Source organism: Heteronotia binoei, chromosome 1 (genome assembly GCF_032191835.1).
Source record: "Heteronotia binoei isolate CCM8104 ecotype False Entrance Well chromosome 1, APGP_CSIRO_Hbin_v1, whole genome shotgun sequence".
Lineage (NCBI taxonomy): Eukaryota > Metazoa > Chordata > Lepidosauria > Squamata > Gekkonidae > Heteronotia > Heteronotia binoei.
Window position 1 is genome coordinate 240,148,122 of NC_083223.1, and position 23,449 is coordinate 240,171,570.

Below are 23,449 nucleotides of genomic sequence, written 5' to 3' on the forward strand. Positions count from 1 at the left end.
AAGTAGCTGCAGCATATTGTGGCCATAGTAATCATTCATTAATTGTCTCCTGATACTGCCTTTGAAATGCATCTGATGACTATTAGGCATGGTGCTCTGCTTACAATTGATGAGGCCTTTCTCTTATTGAATAATATGCTACTAAAAGCATTTTTTAAAAGAATGCAATAACAATAATTTATATCTGATCAAATAATCATTATGAGACATCAGGAAATTTTCCAGATCAATATGTCTCCTGGGGCAAACCATCCTGATGAACCCCCTATCATTGTGGAGTTTCTGAGTATCTGATTGGTACCAGGTAACTGTTGGTTTCTTATAAGAGCAGAGTGCTAATTGCAGCATTACCAAACCATAAGCTATTTATAGAGAAAACCATACAAGGCATATGCTACTTCATTTGATTAGGGATCAGAAATTTTTCAAAGAGCCCCATGATTGTCGTGCTGGTATGACATTGTGGTCCATTCCCAAAAACCTGCCCCATCACTCCAATGACATTAAGCCAAATCTAAGTCTACCTCTGTCAGTTCACACTTGGATGTTGTTGGGCAGTGGATTGGGTGGTACACCAACAGAATCCCCAATCTCAACTCAAAATTAAGAGTCTGCATTACAAACACCTAGTGAGTGCTGATGGCACAACTGCCCGATGGAGCATAGCCATTCACTTTTCCCACCTACCAAGCTCAGGTTTATGCTGTACAGGGAATCTATGAGACCAGCCTAGGGAAGAATCATCACACCCTCTCACTCATCCAGGTATTTATGATCTATACCAGATAGGCCTTTTCATCTAATATGAGGTCTTGGAGAAGCAGTGCTTTATTGTAAACTGACCTGGAATTTAGCAGCTGCACATGTAGGCCTGTTGAATGATAAGAAACACTACCAAGTCCCCTCACTCCTCAAGCCTCTAACAGTTCAAGCACATAATCCTTTAGCCTGAGTATCAACTCATCCAAAATACAGACACTACTGTCAGAACCACCACAAATTACATCCTGAGTTCTGAAATTTTTCCTGTTGATTCATACTCTTCCAATCTACCTCCACTCCACATCTGCCCCTAGACACATCCACCATCTCATCTTCTTTCGCTGAACAGAGTTTAAGCCATGATGTTCTATGGGATTGTCTCATCTCTACTTTTCTTCATTTTCCTGGTTGCTGCCTCTAGACAGATCCACTATCTCACCTGCTTTTGCTGAACACAGCTATTTGTAAAGCTTCATCAGACAGCCACTTCGCTTTCTTGCACTTCTTTTTCTTTGGGATGGTGCTGTTTGCTGCCTTCTTTACAATGTCATGAACCTCCATCCATAGTTCTTCAGGCACTCTATCAACTCTATTTCCTTAAACCTATTCTTCACCTCCACTGTATATTCATAAGGGATGTGATCAAGGTCAAACCTGAATGGCCTAATGGCTTCCCCAGTTTTCTTCAGTGTAAGCCTGAATTTTGCAATAAGCAGCTCATGATCTCAGCCGCAGTCAGCTCCAGGTCTTGGGTTTTGGTGATTGTAAGGAGTTTCTCCATCTTTGACTGCAGAGTATATAATCAATCTGATTTATGTGTTGCCCATCAAGTGATATCCACGTGTAGAGTCGCCTTTTAGGTTGTTGGAACAGGGTGTTCGCTATGACCAGTTTGTTCTCTTGATAAAACTCTATTAGCCTTTGCCCAGTTTCATTTTGTTTTCCACGGCCAAACTTGTCAGTTGTTCCGGTAACCTTTTGACTTCCCACTTTGGCATTCCAGTCCCCTATGATGAGGAGGACATCATTTTTTGGGTGTTAATTCTAGAAGGTGTTGTAGATCTTCATGAAATTGGTCCACTTCAGCCTCTTCTGCATCAGTGGTTGGGACATAGACTTGGATTACTGTGATATTGAATGGATTGCCTTGGATACGGACCAAGATCATTCTGTCATTTTTAAGATTGTATCCCATTACTGCCTTTCTCACTCCCTTGTTAACTATAAAGGCCACACCATTTCTTCTATGGGACTCTTGCCCACAATAATAGATGTAGTGATCCTCTGAGTTAAATTTACTCATTCCCGTCCATTTTAGTTTGCAGATTCCCAAGATGTTCAGTCTTGCCATCTCTTGTTTGACTAAATCCAGCTTATCTTGATTCATAGATCTTACATTCCACGTTCCAATGCGGTATTGTTCTCTGCAGCATCGGACTTTCCTTTCACCTTCAAACACATCTACAGCTGAGCGTCCTTTCGGCTTTGGCCCAGCCACTTCACTCTTTCTGTGGTTACTTGGACTTTCCCTTCATTCTTCCCCAGTAGCATATTAGACACCTTCTGACCTGAGGGGCTCTTCTTCCAGCGTCATATCTTTTAGCCTTTTGTTACTGTACATGGGATTTTCTTGGCAAGAATAATGGAGTGGTTTGTAATTTCTTCTCCAGTAGATCACACTTTGTCTGGGTTCTCAACTGTGGCTTGGCCATCTTGGGTGGCCCTAAATGGCATAGCCCACGGCCTCACTGAACCGCACAAGCCCTCTCGCCACATCAAGGCAGCAAACCATGAGAGGGCCTAAACAGATTGATTCCTTTCAAATCCATTGACTTCAACTCTGTAACTCTGCTTGCTCGTATTTCCCAAAACCAAATACAGGGTTATGGGCACAAATAATAAACCTCAATCCTCACTCCGTTTTATGAGTTTCTTAATAGGCTGTCCCATTGAGTTTAGTAGAATCTAATCTCAATCTGGTTGCAAGTTTAACATGACCAAAGGCCATGCCTTACATTTCCTTGCCTTATACAGGGACAAGTTGTCCATCAAATATAGTCTGCAGTGCAAAGATTGGAGCAATGATGCACAGGACTGAGGGATTAATCTCTGCCTTTAAATGAAGTTTCATATATAAAAAACTCACCATTTTTCATTTTAATACTTGCTGAGATGAAACCACAAGAATCAGCACTTCCAGCCTCCCCTTCATCTATGTACATATCTTCATCAAATCTGTGCCTCCAAGAGTTCATTGCTTGCAGCCTCACCTCATGCATGTCTGCATTCTCACAAGTTCTGTCCCCCCAGGAATCAGTGCTTCCTGCATCCTTACATGCTTCTTCGCCATATCTGCCCCCTCAAAAATTTGGCGCAGCTAGCTTTGCCCCATCCATGTGCCCATCCCTAAAAGGGACCACATCACTCCAGTTCTTTTCTATCTATACTGGTTCCCAGATTGCTTCTGCTCCCAATTCAAGGTGCTAGTACTAGCCTTTTAACCCGTATAACACTTGGGGCCCAACGTATGTTAAGGACTACTTTCTTCTTTATGAAGCTACTGATTTGGTCAGCTTCATAGGTCAAGCTTCAAGTGCCTTGATCATCTGAGGCCAGCAGGTGGTAACCTGAGAAAGCTTCTGCATTTCCTTCTCAGTGGTGTCACCCAAACTCTGGAACTCCCTCTCCAGGGAACATAAGAACATAAGAGAAGCCATGTTGGATCAGGCCAATAGCCATCCAGTCCAACACTCTGTGTCACACAGTGGCCAAAAAACCAAAGTGCCATCAAGAGGTCCACCAGTGGGGCTAGAAGACCTTCCACTGTGCACCCCCTCCAAACACAAGAATACAGAGCATCAGTGCTCCAGACAGAGAGTTCCAACAATAAGCTGTGGCTAATAGCCACTGATGGAAATAGGGAGTTTGCCAACTCAACCCCCCACCCCCCCCCAAACCCTCAAAACTCTACCAACATTCTTCTTTAGCTCTGGTATGATTTGATTCTGCAACAACTAACTGTGAAGCTCTTGTTTTGGCAGGGAGGGGGTCTTGAAGGCTCTGGTCTCTGGCAACTGCCCAAATTTGTTGTTATCTGGCTTCAGCCAGGGAAGATGATGGGACTGAATGGCCTTCAAATCTTGATGTGCAAGAAGAAGCTGCTGTGTACTAAGGCACAGGGTCCTAACATCAGTTCTGTTCTGATGCACGTGAACAGGCTGTGATTGCTTATTTCAATTGTACACTTGGTACAAATTAATATGGAGATTAGTTGTACACTTGAATTCCCAAGCCCTACCCCTGCAAAATACACTGTAAAAGCAAGGAGAGCGCAATTGGTCCATTCAGTGATCAGCTTCTCCATAGTACTGGATTCTTTCTAAGGGAGAACAAATTTCCAAACAAGAGTCAGCTCGACTTCTTTCAATGTGAGTATCTTCTTACTGGAGTATGCATTTATTCAGTGAATATGAGATAGTTAAAGTTGCCCATTGGAAAATACAAAGAGAAAGGATGGCAAAAGGGTAAAAGGAAATATAAGAGAAGTTTAACATAACATCCATAAACATTTCTACTATTGCAATATTATCTCATATTCTGCAACAGAATAACAACCATAATTCCTGCAAATCTATTATCATCCTTTCTATTATAAATCTATTACCATCATATATATATACACACCATTTACTAACTGTGACATTCTGAGATTCAACCTGCAATTGAATTGCTCTAAAAATCTAATACATATCATAGTACAAAAATTTCTGTATTCTGTAATTCGTTTTAATCCATTTGTTAAATGGTGCCCAAAGTTCCTTTATATCTTGTTTACTTTGTTCTCTTAAAATATCAGTCACTATGTCCATATCTGCTATTTCCATTTTTTTCTATCAGTTCTTCTTTTGTGGGAACTTCTGACTTCTTCCAAAATTTGGCATATATTATTTCGGCTACAGTAATTATATGGATAATAAGATGTTTAGCTTTTTAATCTATTATCTCAGGCATAAAATTCAAAATAATCATTCTGGTTTAAAAGGAATTGATGTCAACAATATTTTCTGAACTATTTCATGTACCTTTTGTGTTGATAAGTCATGACCGTATGAACACACCTTAAGGTGTATGATTTTGTGAAGGACCAGATGAGTAATACACCTGCAACAAACACAATAATCTTTAAGCAAATTGCCAAATGACGATTTTTCTGAGCATGCAAATAGTATGGGTTGGATCCATATTAAATTAGTGGTTTTCACCATTTCCCCTTCCTGCTTCAGATCTACCACTTATCCTTAGGGTCTCCTGTACAAGGAATCTATGAGGACAGCCTAGGAAAGAATCATCCTACCCTCATCACCAATCCCTACCAGATAGGCATTCTTATCTAGTATGAGATCTTAGATAAGTGATGCTTTACTGGAAACTGACCTGGAATTCTACAGCTGCACATGTAAGCCTGTTGAATGATAATCAGCACTACCAAGTCCCCTCACTCCTGAAGCTTCTAGTAGATCAGGCACCTAATCCTTTAGTCTGACTATCAACTGCATCCAAAATGCAGACACTGCTGTCAGAACCACCACAATGTACATCCTCATGTTTGAATTTTTTTGTGTTGATTCACACAGTTCCATTTTCCCTCCACTCCACATCTGCCTCTAGACACGTCCACCTTCTCATCTGCTTTTGTTGAACAGAGTTTGAGCCATGAAAATCTATGGAATTCTCTCATCTCTACTTTTCTTCATTTTCCTGGTTGCTCCAGGTAAGGCATTAGAAAAACAAAGGAAGCAATAATTAGCTGGTAAGATGGATGGAAGGGAAACAAGGACATAAAATAGCCTTGCTTAATGCATTCAAAACTCTGCTTGATCTAGCATCTTCTTTTCAGTGGTCACCAGTTCATGGGAAGCCTGTGTGATTATCCGGAACTGTTATGGGTGAAGGTTCCATGTTCCCATAGAGATTTTTCTAATTAACACTGATTAAGACAATTCAGGTTGTTTCAAAGGATATTAGAAAAAGTAAGGTTATTGTAAATAAAATGTTCTGGACCTCAAAAGAAAAGAGTTTACTGGGGAGGAGGGAGAAATCCTATCCAATATGTGGTAGAGTGGTCTGAGAAATGCATAGCCATTATTTTAACTGATCTTTGATATACAAGAGTCAAAAGCAGTTTCTTTAACTGATAATGTGAGACAGGACTTTTTTTTAGCAGGAACTCCTTTGCATATTAGGTGACACACCCCTAATTAGGTAGGCAATTCTCCAAGAGCTTACAGGACTCTTAGTACAAGGACTACTTTAAGCTCCAGAAGGATTATCTATGTTCCTAATATGCAAAGGAACTCCTGCTACAGAAAAAAAGCCCTGGTGTGAGATACACCAGGGTCAGAGGCTCTGACCAGAAGGAGGTTCTGAGTTTTTGGAATGAGTAGGCAACGTCACAGGATGTTCTAGTGATGCATTGCAATGAGGTAAGGTTTCTTGAATCCTTCAGTTATAGGTCACTTTCTTTTCCTTTGTCTGTTTGAAGGCTGTGCATTGATGGTTCTGGCTCTCGGTGCTTGTATGTGGATGTGGGGCCTCACATGAAAAGATGTAGCACACATTGATAAACCATGAATTCTCATGCATAGTCTGCAATGATCCTAGATGAACTGTGGAACATGAAAATCATGCTTCGTTTTGAGTACCATTAGTAAAAACCCTTCTGTATTCTTGGACCCTATGAAATATCTATCTGGCCATCCTCTGAAGAAATCCAAATTCATAAAATAGTCCTTCCAAGGAACAAGCAAGTATTGGGTAGATGTGTGTAGGGATATAACCATATGCCCTTTGGTTAGGTGCAGCATGTATGGCATGAGGGGAAAATGTAGAAGGTGAAGTTTCCCCCATTTCAGCATCTCTGTGTTGGCAAAAGGGGAGGTGGCTGGTGTTCCTGTTAGTGCTACATCTCCTGAGCTCACAAAAATCTACTTAGATAGGAAGTGACTACCAGAAAGAGCTAATGTAGGATGCAGGGGCAGTGATGATTAACAGCAAGCCATATGGAAGTTAGCAGAGTCCAAAGCGGAAAAGGGTGACTGAAACTTTTGCACTGAATATCTTCTGTCAACAGGCAAATTTATATTTTTCTCTGTCTTTCATCAGGGCTATGTTATGTGTCTTCCAGTTATGAGTGTATAGGAGTAGGAGGTACATGTCATAGACATTTTTGTCATCGGCCTGAGCACGTCATTGGAAAATGCAACTGGGGCTGGTTCAGGTGCTGCAAATTCTGAAATTATGGTGAGACAAACTTTCTCCTGATACCTAGTATATAGATTGAACTGTTTCTTGAAAGCCTTTTCAAATACAAAAGATGATGAGTGTACTATATACACATTCTGTTATGTTGGACAGAGCTTTCATCAGCATGGCCATTCTTAATTATGTTATCATGGCTTTGGATCAGCCTTGCAACCTGACTGATTACTGTGACATAGAAGAAGTGAAAATTAATTACAGCAAAACAAAAATTGTAGTTTTTGGTAATAATAGGACAAAACACAGCTGGTCTATCAACGGTCATAAAATAGAGCAATGCTCCTTTTTTAAATATCTTGTATAACTTTTCAGAGGTCCCAGACCTGGCAAGCCCGTCTTAAGGCCGCACTTTTAACTGAACGACATACTATGGGAGTTATTTTTTTTTTTCTTTTCGAAGGGTGGTCAGTTAATACCTCCAGCCCTAAAGGTCTTCCAGGGAAAGGTCGTGTCATAGCTTCTGTATGGAGTAGAAATCTGGGGGTCGAATGAGAAAATACTCATCCAGCTAGAAGTTACCCAAAATACCTTTTTAAGGAAAATTCTGGCCCTTTCCCAAGGTACCCCTGCTCCGCATCTGAGACTAGAAATTGGTTTGCCCTCTATCACCTCTAGAGCCCACTTGATACTATTAAAATACTATAAGACGCTTAGTAGTATTCCAGGCCACCACCTGGTAAAACACAGTTTTCAGTACTTCAGCAATAGGAATGAGTGGTCCAAATTACTTTCTCCCATTTTACAAATGTACTCTTTACCCACTTTAAAGTTGATAATAGGCTGGGACCCAAGTAAACTACGGGGCTGGAATTTTTAAAAGGACGCCCTTCGTGACATCAATCTGATCCATCAATCTGAATTCTCTGTCTGGTATCCCCAGTTCAAGAAAAATAAATTCTTTTCCCGCTATCTTGCTGACCTCTCAAACACCCCTCTAAGAGAAGCATTTACCCAAGCCCGTTTTCAAACCATGCCATCCTTATACCTTCAGGGTAGATTCCAAAAAATATCAGTAGGCCAGCGTCTCTGTTCCTGTGGTACCAAGCAGATATAAGATATTGCTCATTGTATTCTATCCTGTCCATTCTATGGGCCCATTCGAAATAAACTGCTGAATCTATTTCTCACAAAGTTTAAATCAGAAGATAAATGTATTAAATTTTTATTGGCTGATGCCTTTCCAGATGTTACCTTTAAGGTGGCTACTTTCATCTTTTTAGCAACAAAAATAAGCAAGAAGATAACTGCAGCCGCCCATACAAGAATTTTGGCCAAGTTATAGTCTCATTCTGTCACATTGTTTTATTATTTATGTTTTAAATCTTGTTCATAGTTCTGTATTTTACTATTTTTTAATGTTTTATTTTTATGACTATAAGTAAACTGTATACTTTGGGAGGTTTGCTGGGTTGTTATGGCCTATGGCTACAACAATAAATACTAAAATTCTTTGAAATTCTCAGAGGCACCCACTTATATGTGGTGTGCTACAGGGTGCAGTTCTGTCCCCGATGTTATTTAACATCTACGTATTCCCCCTTGCCCAGATTGTCAGGAGGTATGGGCTGGGTTGTCGCCAATATGCGGATGACACCCAGCTCTATCTATTGATGGGTGGCTATTCCAACTGTACCCCAGAAAATCTAGACCTGGCTCTTCAAGCTGTAGCATCTTGGCTCAGACTGAGTTGGTTGAAGCTGAATCCGACAAAGACAAAGGTCTTCTATATCTGAGTTGAGATGGCCTGGGAAAGGTGATCCCTTTGCTGGCTCTTGATGGGGTTCCACTAATACTGGCTCCTAAGGTCAAGAACTTGGGAGTGTTTCTGGAGTCCTCTCTGACAATGGAGGCCCAGATATTAGCCACTACCAAATCCGCCTTTTCTCATCTTCGGCAGGTACTGCAACTGGCCCCTTTTCTGGAGTATGACAGTTCAGCTATGGTGATCCATGCTATGGTCACCTCAAGAATAGATCACTGTAATGCTCTCTACATGGGGCTACCCTTGATCCTAACCCGGAGACTACAGCTAGAGCAGAACACTGCAGCGTGGCTGTTGATGGGGCGCCTTAGATGGGAGCACATTCAACCAGTGCTGAAAGAGTTGCACTGGCTGTCTATTGTGTTCTGAGTCTGTTTCAAGGTGTTGGTTATAACCTTTAAATCCCTTTATGGTTGGGGCCCTGCCTATCTACGGGACCGCCTTTCTCTACATGTTCCCCAGAGAGCACTGCATTCAGGGAGACAAAATCTATTGTCCATCCCCGGACCAAAGGAAGACAGGCTATGCTCCACTCAGGCTAGGGCTTTTTCGGTGGTGGCACCAGAAATGTGGAGTGCCCTCCTGGAGCCCATAGGGATCTTTCACAATTCGACAAGGCCTGTAAAACTGAACCGTTTTGACAGGCCTTTAACATTTGAATCCAGGATAGAACCACCACCTCTCACCACTGTGGGGAGCTACGAATATCATGCAATCATCAACAGAAAAAGAAAGATCCCGCCATATTAAAATGCATAGCACCACAAAATATTTTAAGTGTATTTTATTGGTTTTAAATTGTTTTATATAATTGATAGTTAGCCACCCTATGTCCACTTGCAGAGATGGCAGGATATAAATTTAATGTAAAAAACCAACAACAATAAATAGGCTGGGAAGGTTTTTCTAATGTGGGTCCTTTAAGACCATTGTGCACATGTATATCCTATAAAAATGCTAACAATGGAATCCTATATCGTGTGTCTCCAGTCTAAGCCTTTTGCAATCAATTGACTTAAAGTAAGGTAACCCTGGATCAGATTGCATAGTCAAGCTACCACGTCTGTCCCACAAAAATCAGTAAAAAGCAAGCTGGTCACCCATTCAGTGTATTAACGGTTCAGTCATTTTTTAAAAAAGTTTCTGCTAGGTAACCAGAGTGGATATGTTAATGTCAATAAGTTGTACTTTGTGTCTGTCTACAGACAGTATTTCCAGAAACATAAAGCAGAATCCCAAATAATAGTACCCATCTGACATGTAGGAACCAAATTTATAAAATTAATACATTAGGACTTGGCACCAGTTTTGTCCTCTGTTTAGTAAACTGTGAACCACTCCTATTTTTTCTGGTTTACATTAATCTGTTCATCTCTCTCTCTCTCTCTCTCTTTCTGTCTCTCTTTTCTCCCATCTAAAGGACCCTGTGAGCCACAAGTGAGTTTTAAAACTTCCAGTGCCTGCCTGGGGACAGCTGTCTGCCCAGGTGAAGTTTCCCTACGTGATTGGTTTCAATGGCTTGTTCCTGAGCTGTTTCATAGACTCCTTTTGAAGCAATTTGAGAGCTCTATACCTACTTTCTATTTTCTCATCAGGGGGAAGTTTGATTAAGAACATTTGGATGTGGTGCTGTACCTTTACCTATTTAAAGAAAGTGGAATTTCTGGTTCCCTGTTCCTGGAGGTTGATAATGATTGCAGTCAAGTACCAACCAACCTATGGTGACCCTGTGGAATTCCCATCTCATGGGCTTTTCAAAGCAAGAGATGAGCAGAGGTGCTTTGCCATTGCCTTCCTCTGCATAGCAACTTAGGCTTCCTTAGTGACCTTTTATCTAAGTACTGATCCAAGCACCAACCATGGATGACACTTGGGGCTAGTCTGGGCTCTTTAGACGACTAAAAGATGATACTAATATTTAGGAGGAATGCTGAAAGGTGTGAAATAGTTGAACCTCGATATAACTATAGGTCATAGCAATGGATGGTGATAAAAGCACTTGTTAGCTGTCTTTTGCTGAAGTTACTTTACAGATTATTTGCATATTGCACCTGTTGATTTGTGTGTTTTGAGTCTGTTGCAGTTTACAGTGTGGCTATGGCTGCAGTGGTTGAAGGCTAAAAAGATTAACTCCCTTCAAATCCATTGACATCAATGGATTTAAAAAGTGTAATTCTGCTTGCTCCGTTTTCCTAAAATGAAGACATCAAACCAAATACAGGGTTATGTGCACAATAGACCTCAATTCCCACCCCATTTTATGGGTTTCTTAATAGGTTGTCCTGTTGAGTTTAGTAGAATCTAATCTCATTCTGGCTGCAAGTTTTCATGACCAAAGGCCATGCCTCACATTTCCTTGCCTTATACAGGGACAAGTTGTCCATCAAACATACTCTGCAATGCAAAGATTCAAGCAATGATGCACAGGACTGAGGGATTAATCTCTGGCTTTAAATGAGGTTTCATATATAAAAAACTCACCATTTTTCTTTTTAATACTTGCTGAGATGAAACTGAAAGAATCAGCACTTCCAGCCTCCCCTTCTTCTCTGTACATCTCTTCACCGAATCTGTGCCGCCAAGAGTTCATTGCTTGCAGCCTCACCTCATCCATGTTTGTATTCTCACAAGTTCTGTCCCCCTATGAATCAGCATATGTTAAGGACTACTTTCTTCTTTATGAAGCTACCCATCTGGCCATCTTCAACGGCCCTGCTTCAAGTGCCTCCATCTTCTGAGGTTAGCACCTAGTAACCTGAGAAAGCTTCTGCACATCCTTCTCAGTGGTGTCACCCAAACTCTGCAACTCCCTCTCCAGAGAGTTTTGTCTGTCTCCCAATGCCAGCTGAAAAAACCCCCAAAACCCTCAAGTCTCCACCACCATTCTTCTTTAGCTCCTGTGTGACTTGATTCTGCAACAACTAGCTGTGAAGCTCTTGTTTTTGGCAGGGAGGGGGTCTTGAAGGCTCTGGTTTCTGGCAGCTGACCAACCTTGTTGTTATCTGGTTTCAGCTAGGCAAGATGATGGGACTGACTGGCCTTCCTACCTTTATGTGCAAGAAGAAGCTGCTGTGCACTAAGGCACAGGGTCCTAACATCAGTTCTGTTCCGATGCTCATGAACAGGCTGTGATTACTTATTTTAATTGTACAATTGGTACAAATTAATGTGGTGTACACTTGAATTCCCAAGCCTTTCCCCTGCAAAATACACTGTAAAAACAAGGAGAGCGCGATCAGGCCATTCAGTGACCAGCTTGTCCACAGGATTAGCTCCTTTCTAAGGGAGAACAAATTTCCAAAGAGGAGTAAGCTCGGCTTCTTTCAAGATGAGTATTTTCTTACTAGAATATGCATTTATTCAGTGAATATGAGATAGTTAATGTTGTCCATTGGAAAATACAAAGGGAAAGGATGGGAAAAGGGGAAAGGGAACTATAAGAGAAGTTTAACATAACATCCATAAATGTTTCTATTATTGCAATATTATCTCATTTTCTGCAGCAGATTTACAACAGAATAAGAACTATAATGCCTGAAAATCTATTATCATCCTGTCTTTTATAATTATATTACCATCATATATATATATATATATATATATATATATATATATATATATATATATATATATATATATATATATACCATTTACTAACTGTGACTTTCTGAGATTCCACCTGCAATTGAATTGCTCTAAAAATCTAATACATATCATAGTACAAAAATTTCTGTGTTCAGTAATTTGTTTTAATCCATTCATAAAATGGTGCCCAAAGTTCCTTTATATCTTGCTTACTTTGTTCTTTCAAAATATCAGTCAGTAAGTGCATTTTTGCTACTTTCAATTTTTTTCCTGTAAATTCTTTTGTGAGTAATTCTGATTTCTTCCAATATTTGGCATATATCAGGGGTGGTCATCTGTAGCTATCCAGATGTTTTTGCCTACAACTCCCATCAGCCCCAGCCAGCACGGCCGATGGCTAGGGCTGATGGGAGTTGTAGGCAAAAAAACATCAGGAGAGCTACCATTGGCCACCCCTGGCATATATTATTCTGGCCACAGTAATTATATGGATAATCCAATGTTTAGCTTTTTAATCTATTATCTCAGGCATAGAATTCAAAAGAAACAAATCTGGTTTAAAAGGAATTGACATCAACAATATTTTCTGAAGTATTTCATGTATCATTTTCCAATATTTATTTTATTTACCTTAGATTTTCTATCCCGCTCTCTCCGTAAGCGGACTCAGGGCAGCTAACAATCATTTTAAAAAAACAGTTTTAGGTTACAATTTTAAAATGATAAAACTTAAACAATTAAAACTACATATATAGTGCTACTCATGAAATTTTGATATAGGCAGATCACAGCTTTCCTTCTTCAGCAGTCTAAATTATATTGATGTAATAGTTTCTTCTTTTTTTCTGACAGTGGTCCCTCTGATGGTCCCCGTTCCTCATAACTGGTATTGCTCAGTAACATGAAAGTGGCATCCCTCCCCCATTTAAATATTATAGGCCAGTTGGAAAAATTCAGTTTTGCAGGCCCTGCAGAATTGGGAGAGATTGTGCAGGGCTCTTATGGCCTCTGGGAGTTCCACATCTTTCGTGCTGCCACCGAGAAGGCTCTGGCCCATGTAGAGCTCAATCTGGCCTCCCTTGGTTTGGGGATGGATAGCAAATTTTATGTTTCCGAATAAGTCATAATCTTACAGATACACTTTAAGGTGTATGATTTTGCAACTTGTGAATGGACCAATGAGTAATTCACCAGCAACAAACGCAATAATCTTTAAGCAAATTGGCAAATGAAGATTTTTCCGAGCATGGAAATAGTATGGGTTGGATCCATATTAAATTGGTGGTTTTCACCTGTTGCTCCTTCCTGTTTCAGATCTACCTCTTATCATCAGGGCCTCCTACTCCCCTATCAACAGCATTTCATGGACATAAGTGGGTTGCAGAGTAAGAAATGGAGGAGGAAATTTCCATTTTGCCCTTGGAAATTTGGTCTGAATACAACTCTGTGATTGGTGGCAGAGAAAGCAGAACACATCTGTTGCCTTCTGTTGAGCTTGCACCTGAATTGGTGCAAGAGGCAAACGAGGTGCACCCCAGCCCTTTTGTTGGTGGCAGAAATGGACAAAGCTGCCTTTAACCAGGTTCAGCTGATGAGCAAACTGTGCCCCTTCCTGGGTATACACATTTTTGTCACTGTGGTGCATGCCTTAGTAACATCTAAATTAGAGTGCACTGTACATGGGTGAAGGTTGTCCAGAAGCTTCACTTGGTACAAAATGCTGGGGCCAGAATGTTAAATGATGTGGGACATAGGGACCATGTCACTCCAGTCCTGTAGTATCTATTGCGTTGCCAGGTCCAACTCAGAAAATATCTGGGAACTTTGAGGGGTGGAGGCTGGAAACTTTGGGGGTGGAGCCAGAAGACTTTCCCATTCCCTAAAATAAATAATTGAAAATACAACAGTGGAGTTCCCCTGAATACAGTCTTCATTTCCTCACACACACACCCAAGCAGCTGCACTTCCACAAAATGAATGTGAACATGTACACAAACACACACAAAGCAGTCAAAATAAAAGTGGAGCACTGACTGTTTAGAGAAAAATAAGGAAGTTTATTAAAGGAGAACAAACTTTTATAGAGCATAGAAGAGAAAGAGAGCTGTAACTGTGTCACAATATTGGGGGTGTACCTGCTCAAATATTTGGCCAAATTTTATGGAAACAATCATGACAATTAATGAGACAGGAGTCATAGGCTGATTCCGCACTTGGCGTTTGCCCTCCTTTTACTCTGGGATTGTTCCATGCGGGCCAGATTTCCCGATTTTCATCGCTTTTTATTTAGTTGCGTTGCAACGATCTTATTTGGAAAAAAATATCGCACTCAGGATTGATTTTTTTCGGAGGGGGAAGAAAGTAATCACAATGCAATGGCATATTGTCAAATTCACGTGGAATATAGTAAAGAAGGGCGGTGGGTGCAAGTAAGTGATGCATTCGGAAAAAGAAAATAGTATTACATTGTTATATTATTTCGCGTTGTAACGTGAAACGAGTTGTCTTTTAAAAAAATTAATCAATTTCAGGAAAATATTGCATAATTTTCAAAGGGAGTAAAATTGCGGAAGTATGACGAAATAACTGGGCGGAATCATGGGAGTGGAGTTATGTGGGTGTGTTCTACTGATGCTAGAAGTTTGACAGCGCATTGGCACAAGTTCCGCACATAAAATCCTGAGCCTCGGAACCGCAGCAAAAAAAAGATCTGGTATTTTGCTGATTTCCTTAATCTGGGATGGTACCGCTTCGGAGGTGGGTCAAACTGCCGCCCCGGTCAAATTGTGTGGAAACCAACATCTGCCCCTGGGGAAACATAGCGTCAGAGCAGGAGCAAAGGGTAATGCGGAATCACCCCAATCTCCTTAATCAGGGGCGGCACCGCTTCGGAGGCGGGTCAAACTGCTGCCTCGTGTCAAAATGTGCAGAAACCAACATCTGCCCCAGGGGAAAAACAGCGTTGGAGCCGGAGCAAAAGCTAATGTGGAATCACCCTATAGAATCATAGAGTTGGAAGAGACCCCAAGGGACATCTCATTCAACCCCCTGCACAATGCAGAAAATTCACAAATACCCCCCCCCCCCATGTTCACAGGATCAACATTGCTGTCAGATGACCATCTACCCTTGGTTTAAAAACCTCCAAGGAAGGAGAGCCCACCACCTGTCAAGGAAGCCTGTTCCACTGAGGAACTGCTCTAACTGGAAGTTCTTCCTAATATTGAGTTGGAAACTCTTTTAATATAATTTCAACTCATTAGTTCTGGTCCTACCTTCTGGGGCAACAGAAAACAATTCCACACCATTCTCTATATGACAGCCACCTCCTCTCCTTTAACCTTTGGTAACGTACTTACTAACAACAACAATATGCTTGCATATGGAACTAGCATTCATTTCAAATTAAAATACTAGATAAGGTTTATTTACAAAAAAGGTTAACAAGTAAAAAGACCAAGTACAGGAAAAAGAACACAGAACAAAAGAACACAGAAAATAACTACTCTCTAACTACTCTCACCAACAAGTGTTTTCAGTCATCTTCTGACCCAAGGTCACAATAAAGATAGCAGTATCTCAGCAGCAGTTTTCAGTCAGCTTAGTGAAAGTCCTGGAGGAGTAAAGAAAAACCTCCCTTCAAACTATTCAGATCCACAGCCTTCTAGCAGCATCCTCTGGAAGAGCATCTAGCTTCTCCCTGAGTTTCTGGATTCTGGATTTCTCTTCTTGCTTCTGAATGAATGTTCTTGAATAGTGCTAACTGGGCTTCCTTTATACAAAGCTGGCTGTCATTTCCATAATTAAGCAAACTATCACTGTGCTCAGCTAATGAAAACAATGGATTTAAGCCAGGGGTGACCAATGGTAACTCTCCAGATGTTTTTTTCCTACAACTCCCATCAGCCCCAGCCATTGGCCATGCTGGCTGGGGCTGATGGGAGTTGTAGGCAAAAACAACTGGAGAGTTACCGTTGGCCACCTCTGATCTAAGCTGATCTACACTCTAACTCTTTACAGAATTAAGGTTACAGGTTCAAACAAACACATTCAAACATTATGATAAAAGGATAATTTCTTGACAAACTGTCTAGCCTAACTGCTGTGAGAAGAACAATGATTATCAGGAAGCTCTGCAAAAGCAAAAAGTCTACAGAAGAGCCAATGAGGAGACCAGAAGGGCACAATTTGAAATTGCAGGAAGCCCCTAATGTGGCTGTAATAACTACAAGTCCCAAAGTTGTTCTTCTGAATGGTGGTCTTCATATCTTCTTGATAAGGCTGTACTATAGACCTTGTATATTCCAACATCTTGAAGGCTCTGGTCTCTGGCAACTGCCCAATCTTGTTGTTATATGGCATCAGCCATGGAAGATAATGTGATACAATAACACAGGCACCAGTGTATTAACAATGGCAAAATTCAAAACTGCACCTGTTGAATTATTACTCTCACACATAAAGTGTGTAAATAAGTATTAGTGCAATATAAAACAATACATGCAGCAAAACATTAGAATGCACACCCTTGCATTGCTCCCCCAGTCCGTTTTCCTTGTCAAGCTCTTAGAGGCTGTGACGGAAAGCAATGGGTTAACCATAAACTGAAGACGCACAGGGCTGCGTCAGGTGACCTGAGGGTGGGGGCCAGAGTGCTCCGAGCTCTCGGGGAGGGAAGGTAGTTGAGTGAGAGAAACTGCTGAGGCAGGGGTCAGTCAGTCGGAGTCTGACAGAGTGGAGGCCTGTCAGAGAAGTCTGTCAGTGGGGACCTGACAGAGACTGAGAGGGTCAGTTCGAGCCTGCCAGAAGGGCTGAGAGGGCAGCTGATCCTGTGAAGGAGCTTGAGGCGGAGACGGGGAAGTCTTCCAGAGACTGCCAGCTTGACAAAACCAGCCAAGAGGGCTGTGTGTGTGTGAGTCAGTTAAGACCGGAATGGTCACAGACACCAGGAAACTACTCTAAAGGTCTAGTGAGGAGGTTGAGGGAGTGGATGTGGGTCTGAGACACCAAGAAGGGCTGAGAGGAGAGACTCCAGTCGAGGGGTGAGACTAGACACATCAATCCCAAGAGGCCAGACCTTGGCTAGAGGTGGAGAGTGAGTTAAAGGGAACGGTGAACTGTGTAACTGTGAAAGATCCAAGAAAGAAAAAGTGATTGTAAGCTTGAAACAACAGAACAAACGTATAAGCCTGTGTAAATATCTCCCATATCCCCAGTTAAGACTTTTTGTTACAATAAATCTGTGGTTTAAGTTAAAGTTCTCGTGAGCCTATATATTTTGTTGGAGGAATAAACAAAGCTGCTGTGGTCCCATCAAAAGAAACAAGTAAAAATACCCCGAAGTGACTAAAATATAGAGATCCAGTGAGGCCGTGAGGCGGGCGCTGCTATAATGGCGTTGCCTTCTGTTTTTTGCAGTCCGGGCCTCCAGTGGAGTTGGGGGTGTCGTTCTGTACAACTTCTCTTAGAGAGAACAAAGACCGTATTTCTTGCATTATTTATGGTTTTGTAGGAGTAACCCTTCATCAGTCTTCTCTCAATGCGGCTTTTACTGGAGCCACAGTACACGGAATTCATCCATGGATCAACACATGAGTTCAGAAATCTCTGCTACCAGGAATTTTCCTATTTAATCCCTGGAGCAATTTTAAACATTTTTTTTAGTGAATCATGGACATGGTCTGAAGGCAATTTGTGATCAGCTCAGCAAGTCTAAATAGCACTCTGGGAATCCTATGTACACAGTTGTGAATGACGAAGCAAACACTGGAAGGATATAGAAGAGAACAACTATTATAGTCTGTTGAAGAGAGAGGATCATGTCTGTATTATTGTGTTCCAGTATAGCTATTAACTGTTTCCATTCTAGGAGTTTTTCAAATTATGTATGTCGTTCTTGGATCAAAGTAGCTGCTGCATATTGTAGCCATAGTAATCATTCATTAATTGTCTCCTGATACTGCCTTTGAAATGCATCTGATGACTATTAGGCATGGTTCTCTGCTTACAATTGATGAGGCCTTTCTCTTATTGAATAATATGCTACTAAAAGCATTTTTTAAAAGAATGCAATAACAATAATTTATATCTGATCAAATAATCATTATGAGACATCAGGAAATTTTCCAGATCAATATGTCTCCTGGGGCAAACCATCCTGATGAGCCCCCTATCATTATGGAGTTTCTGAGTATCTGATTGGTACCAGGTAACTGTTGGTTTCTTATAAGAGCAGAGTGCTAATTGCAGCATTACCAAACCATAAGCTATTTATAGAGAAAACCATACAAGGCATATGCTACTTCATTTGATTAGGGATCAGAAAGTTTTCAAAGAGCCCCATGATTGTCGTGCTGGTATGACATTGTGGTCCATTCCCAAAAACCTGCCTCATCACTCCAATGACATTAAGCCAAATCTAAGTCTACCTCTGTCAGTTCACACTTGGATGTTGTTGGGCAGTGGATTGGGTGGTACACCAACAGAATCCCCAATCTCAACTCAAAATTAAGAGTCTGCATTACAAACACCTAGTGAGTGCTGATGGCACAACTGCCCGATGGAGCATAGCCATTCACTTTTCCCACCTACCAAGCTCAGGTTTATGCTGTACAGGGAATCTATGAGGCCAGCCTAGGGAAGAATCATCACACCCTCTCACTCATCCAGGTATTTATGATCCATACCAGATAGGTCTTTTCATCTAATATGAGGTTTTGGAGAAGCAGTGCTTTATTGTAAACTGACCTGGAATTTAGCAGCTGCACATGTTGAATGATAAGAAACACTACCAATTCCCCTCACTCCTCAAGCCTCTAACAGTTCAAGCACATAATCCTTTAGCCTGAGTATCAACTCATCCAAAATACAGACACTACTGTCAGAACCACCACAAATTACATCCTGAGGTCTGAAATTTTTCCTGTTGATTCATACTCTTCCAATCTACCTCCACTCCACATCTGCCCCCAGACACATCCACCATCTCATCTTCTTTCGCTGAACAGAGTTTAAGCCATGATGTTCTATGGGATTGTCTCATCTCTACTTTTCTTCATTTTCCTGGTTGCTGCCTCTAGACAGATCCAGTATCTCACCTGCTTTTGCTGAACACAGCTATTTGTAAAGCTTCATCAGACAGCCACTTCGCTTTCTTGCACTTCTTTTTCTTTGGGATGGTGCTGTTTGCTGCCTTCTGTACAATGTCATGAACCTCCATCCATAGTTCTTCAGGCACTCTATCAACTCTAATTCCTTAAACCTATTCTTCACCTCCACTGTATAGTCATAAGGGATGTGATCAAGGACAAACGTGAATGGCCTAATGGCTTCCCCAATTTTCTTCAGTGTAAGCCTGAATTTTGCATTGAGTAGCTCATGATCTGAGCCGCAGTCAGCTCCAGGTCTTGGGTTTTGCTGATTGTAAGGAGTTTCTCCATCTTTGACTGCAGAGTTTATAATCAATCTGATTTATGTGTTGCCCATCAAGTGATATCCACGTGTAGAGTCGCCTTTTAGGTTGTTGGAACAGGATGTTCACTATGACCCGTTTGTTCTCTTGACAAAACTCTATTAGCCTTTGCCCAGCTTTATTTTGTTCTCCATGGCCAAACTTGTCAGTTGTTCCGGTAACCTTTTGACTTCCCACTTTGGCATTCCAGTCCCCTATGATGAGGAGGACATCTTTTTTTTGTGTGTGTTAATTCTAGAAGGTGTTGTAGATCTTCATAAAACTTCCACTTCAGCCTCTTCTGCATCAGTGGTTGGGACATAGACTTGGATTACTGTGATATTGAATGGATTGCCTTGGATACGGACCAAGATCATTCTGTTATTTTTAAGATTGTATCCCATTACTGCCTTCCTCACTCTCTTGTTAACTATAAAGGCCACACCATTTCTTCTACAGGACTCTTGCCCACATTAATAGATGTAGTGATACTCTGAGTTAAATTTACTCATTCCCGTCCATTTTAGTTCGCAGATTCCCAAGATGTTCAGTCTTGCCATCCCTTGTTTGACTACATCCAGCTTATCTTGATTCATAGATCTTACATTCCACGTTCCAATGCGGTATTGTTCTTTGCAGCATTGGACTTTCCTTTCACCTTCAGACACATCTACAGCTGAGCGTCCTTTCGGCTTGGGCCCAGCCACTTCACTCTTTCTGTGGTTACTTGAACTTGCCCTTCACTCTTCCCCAGAAGCATATTGGACACCTTCTGACCTGAGGGGCTCTTCTTCCAGCATCATATCTTTTAGCCTTTTGTTACTGTACATGGGATTTTCTTGGCAAGAATACTGGAGTGGTTTGTAATTTCTTCTCCAGTAGATTACACTTTGTCTGGGTTCTCAGCTGTGGCTTGTCCATCTTGGGTAGCTCTAAATGGCATAGCCCACAGCCTCACTGAACCGCACAATCTCTCTCGCCACATCAAGGCAGCAAACCATGAGAGGTCCTAAACAGATTGATTCCTTTCAAATCCATTGACTTCAACTCTGTAACTCTGCTTGCTCATATTTCCCAAAACCAAATACAAGGTTATGGGCACAAATAATAAACCTCAATCCTCACTCCTTTTTATGAGTTTCTTAATAGGCTGTCCCATTGAGTTTAGTAGAATCTAATCTCAATCTGGTTGCAAGTTTAACATGACCAAAGGCCATGCCTTACATTTCCTTGCCTTATACAGGGACAAGTTGTCCATCAAACATACTCTGCAGTGCAAAAATTCGAGCAATGATGCACAGGACTGAGGGATTAATCTCTGGCTTTAAATAAGGTTTCATATATAAAAAACTCACCATTTTTCTTTTTAATACTTGCTGAGATGAAACTGAAAGAATCAGCACTTCCAGCCTCCCCTTCTTCTCTGTACATCTCTTCACCGAATCTGTGCCGCCAAGAGTTCATTGCTTGCAGCCTCACCTCATGCATGTCTGCATTCTCACAAGTTCTGTCCCCCCAGGAATCAGTGCTTCCTGCATCCTTACATGCTTCTTCATCATATCTGTCCCCTCAAAAATTGGCCCATCTAGCTTTGCCCCATCCATGTGCCCATCCCTAAAAGGGACCACATCACTCCAGTTCTTTTCTATCTATACTGGTTCCCGGATTGCTTCTGCTCCCAATTCAAGGTGCTAGTACTAGCCTTTTAACCCTTATAACACTTGGGGCTCAACGTATGTTAAGGACTACTTTCTTCTTTATGAAGCTACTCATTTGGTCAACTTCATAGGTCAAGCTTCAAGTGCCTTGATCATCTGAGGCCAGCAGGTGGTAACCTGAGAAAGCTTCTGCATTTCCTTGTCAGTGGTGTCACCCAAACTCTGGAACTCCCTCTCCAGGGAACATAAGAACATAAGAGAAGCCATGTTGGATCAGGCCAATGGCCATCCAGGCCAACACTCTGTGTCACACAGTGGCCAAAAAAACAAAGTGCCATCAAGAGGTCCACCAGTGGGGCTAAAAGACCTTCCACTGTGCCCCCCCCCGCCCCAAACACAAGAATACAGAGCATCACTGCTCCAGACAAAGAGTTCCAACAATAAGCTGTGGCTAATAGCCACTGATGGACATGGAGAGTTTGCCAACTGAAACCCCCCACCCCAAAACCCTCAAAACTCTACCAACATTCTTCTTTAGCTCTGGTGTGACTTGATTCTGCAACAACTAACTGTGAAGCTCTTGTTTTGGCAGGGAGGGGGTCTTGAAGGCTCTGGTCTCTGGCAACTGCCCAAATTTGTTGTTATCTGGCTTCAGCCAGGGAAGATGATGGGACTGAATGGCCTTCAAATCTTTATGTGCAAGAAGAAGCTGCTGTGTACTAAGGCACGGGGTCCTAACATCAGTTCTGTTCTGATGCACGTGAACAGGCTGTGATTGCTCATTTCAATTGTACACTTGGTACAAATTAATATGGAGATTAGTTGTACACTTGAATTCCCAAGCCCTACCCCTGCAAAATACACTGTAAAAGCAAGGAGAGCGCAATTGGTCCATTCAGTGATCAGCTTCTCCAGAGTACTGGATTCTTTCTAAGGGAGAACAAATTTCCAAACAAGAGTCAGCTCGGCTTCTTTCAACGTGAGTATCTTCTTACTGGAGTATGCATTTATTCAGTGAATATGAGATAGTTAAAGCTGCCCATTGGAAAATACAAAGAGAAAGGATGGTAAAAGGGGAAAAGGAAATATAAGAGAAGTTTAACATAACATCCATAAACATTTCTACTATTGCAATATTATCTCATATTCTGCAACAGATTTACAACAGAATAACAACCATAATTCCTGCAAATCTATTATCATCCTTTCTATTATAAATCTATTACCATCATATATATATATATACCATTTACTAACTGTGACTTTCTTAGATTTAACCTGCAATTGAATTGCTTTAAAAATCTAATACATATCATAGTACAAAAATTTCTGTATTCTGTAATTCGTTTTAATCCATTCGTAAAATGGTGCCCAAAGTTCCTTTATATCTTGTTTACTTTGTTCTCTCATGGAGGCATACCATCCACCAGGCTGTCTCTTCCTTTGAGAACGCATGCATAGCTGGTCTTGAGGATAAAAGTAGATCGAGGAAGAATCGTACTGCTACAGCACCAACCCCAAATCAGACTTTTCCCTGCAGCCACTGTGGCTGGACCTGCCTGTCCCGCATTGGTCTTGTCAGCCAGCAGCGAGCCTGCAACAGACGTGGACTACTGCACCTTTCTTAAATCTTCGTTCGCGAAGTCAAGCCGAGAGAGACTTTGTTCTCTCAAAATATCGGTCACTATGTCCATATCTGCTATTTCCATTATTTTCTATCAGTTCTTCTTTTGTGGGAACTTCTGACTTCTTCCAAAATTTGGCATATATTATTTCGGCTGCAGTAATTATATGGATAATCAGATGTTTAGCTTTTTAATCTATTATCTCAGGCATAAAATTCAAAATAATCGTTCTGGTTTAAAAGGAATTGATGTCAACAATATTTTCTGAACTATTTCATGTACCTTTTTG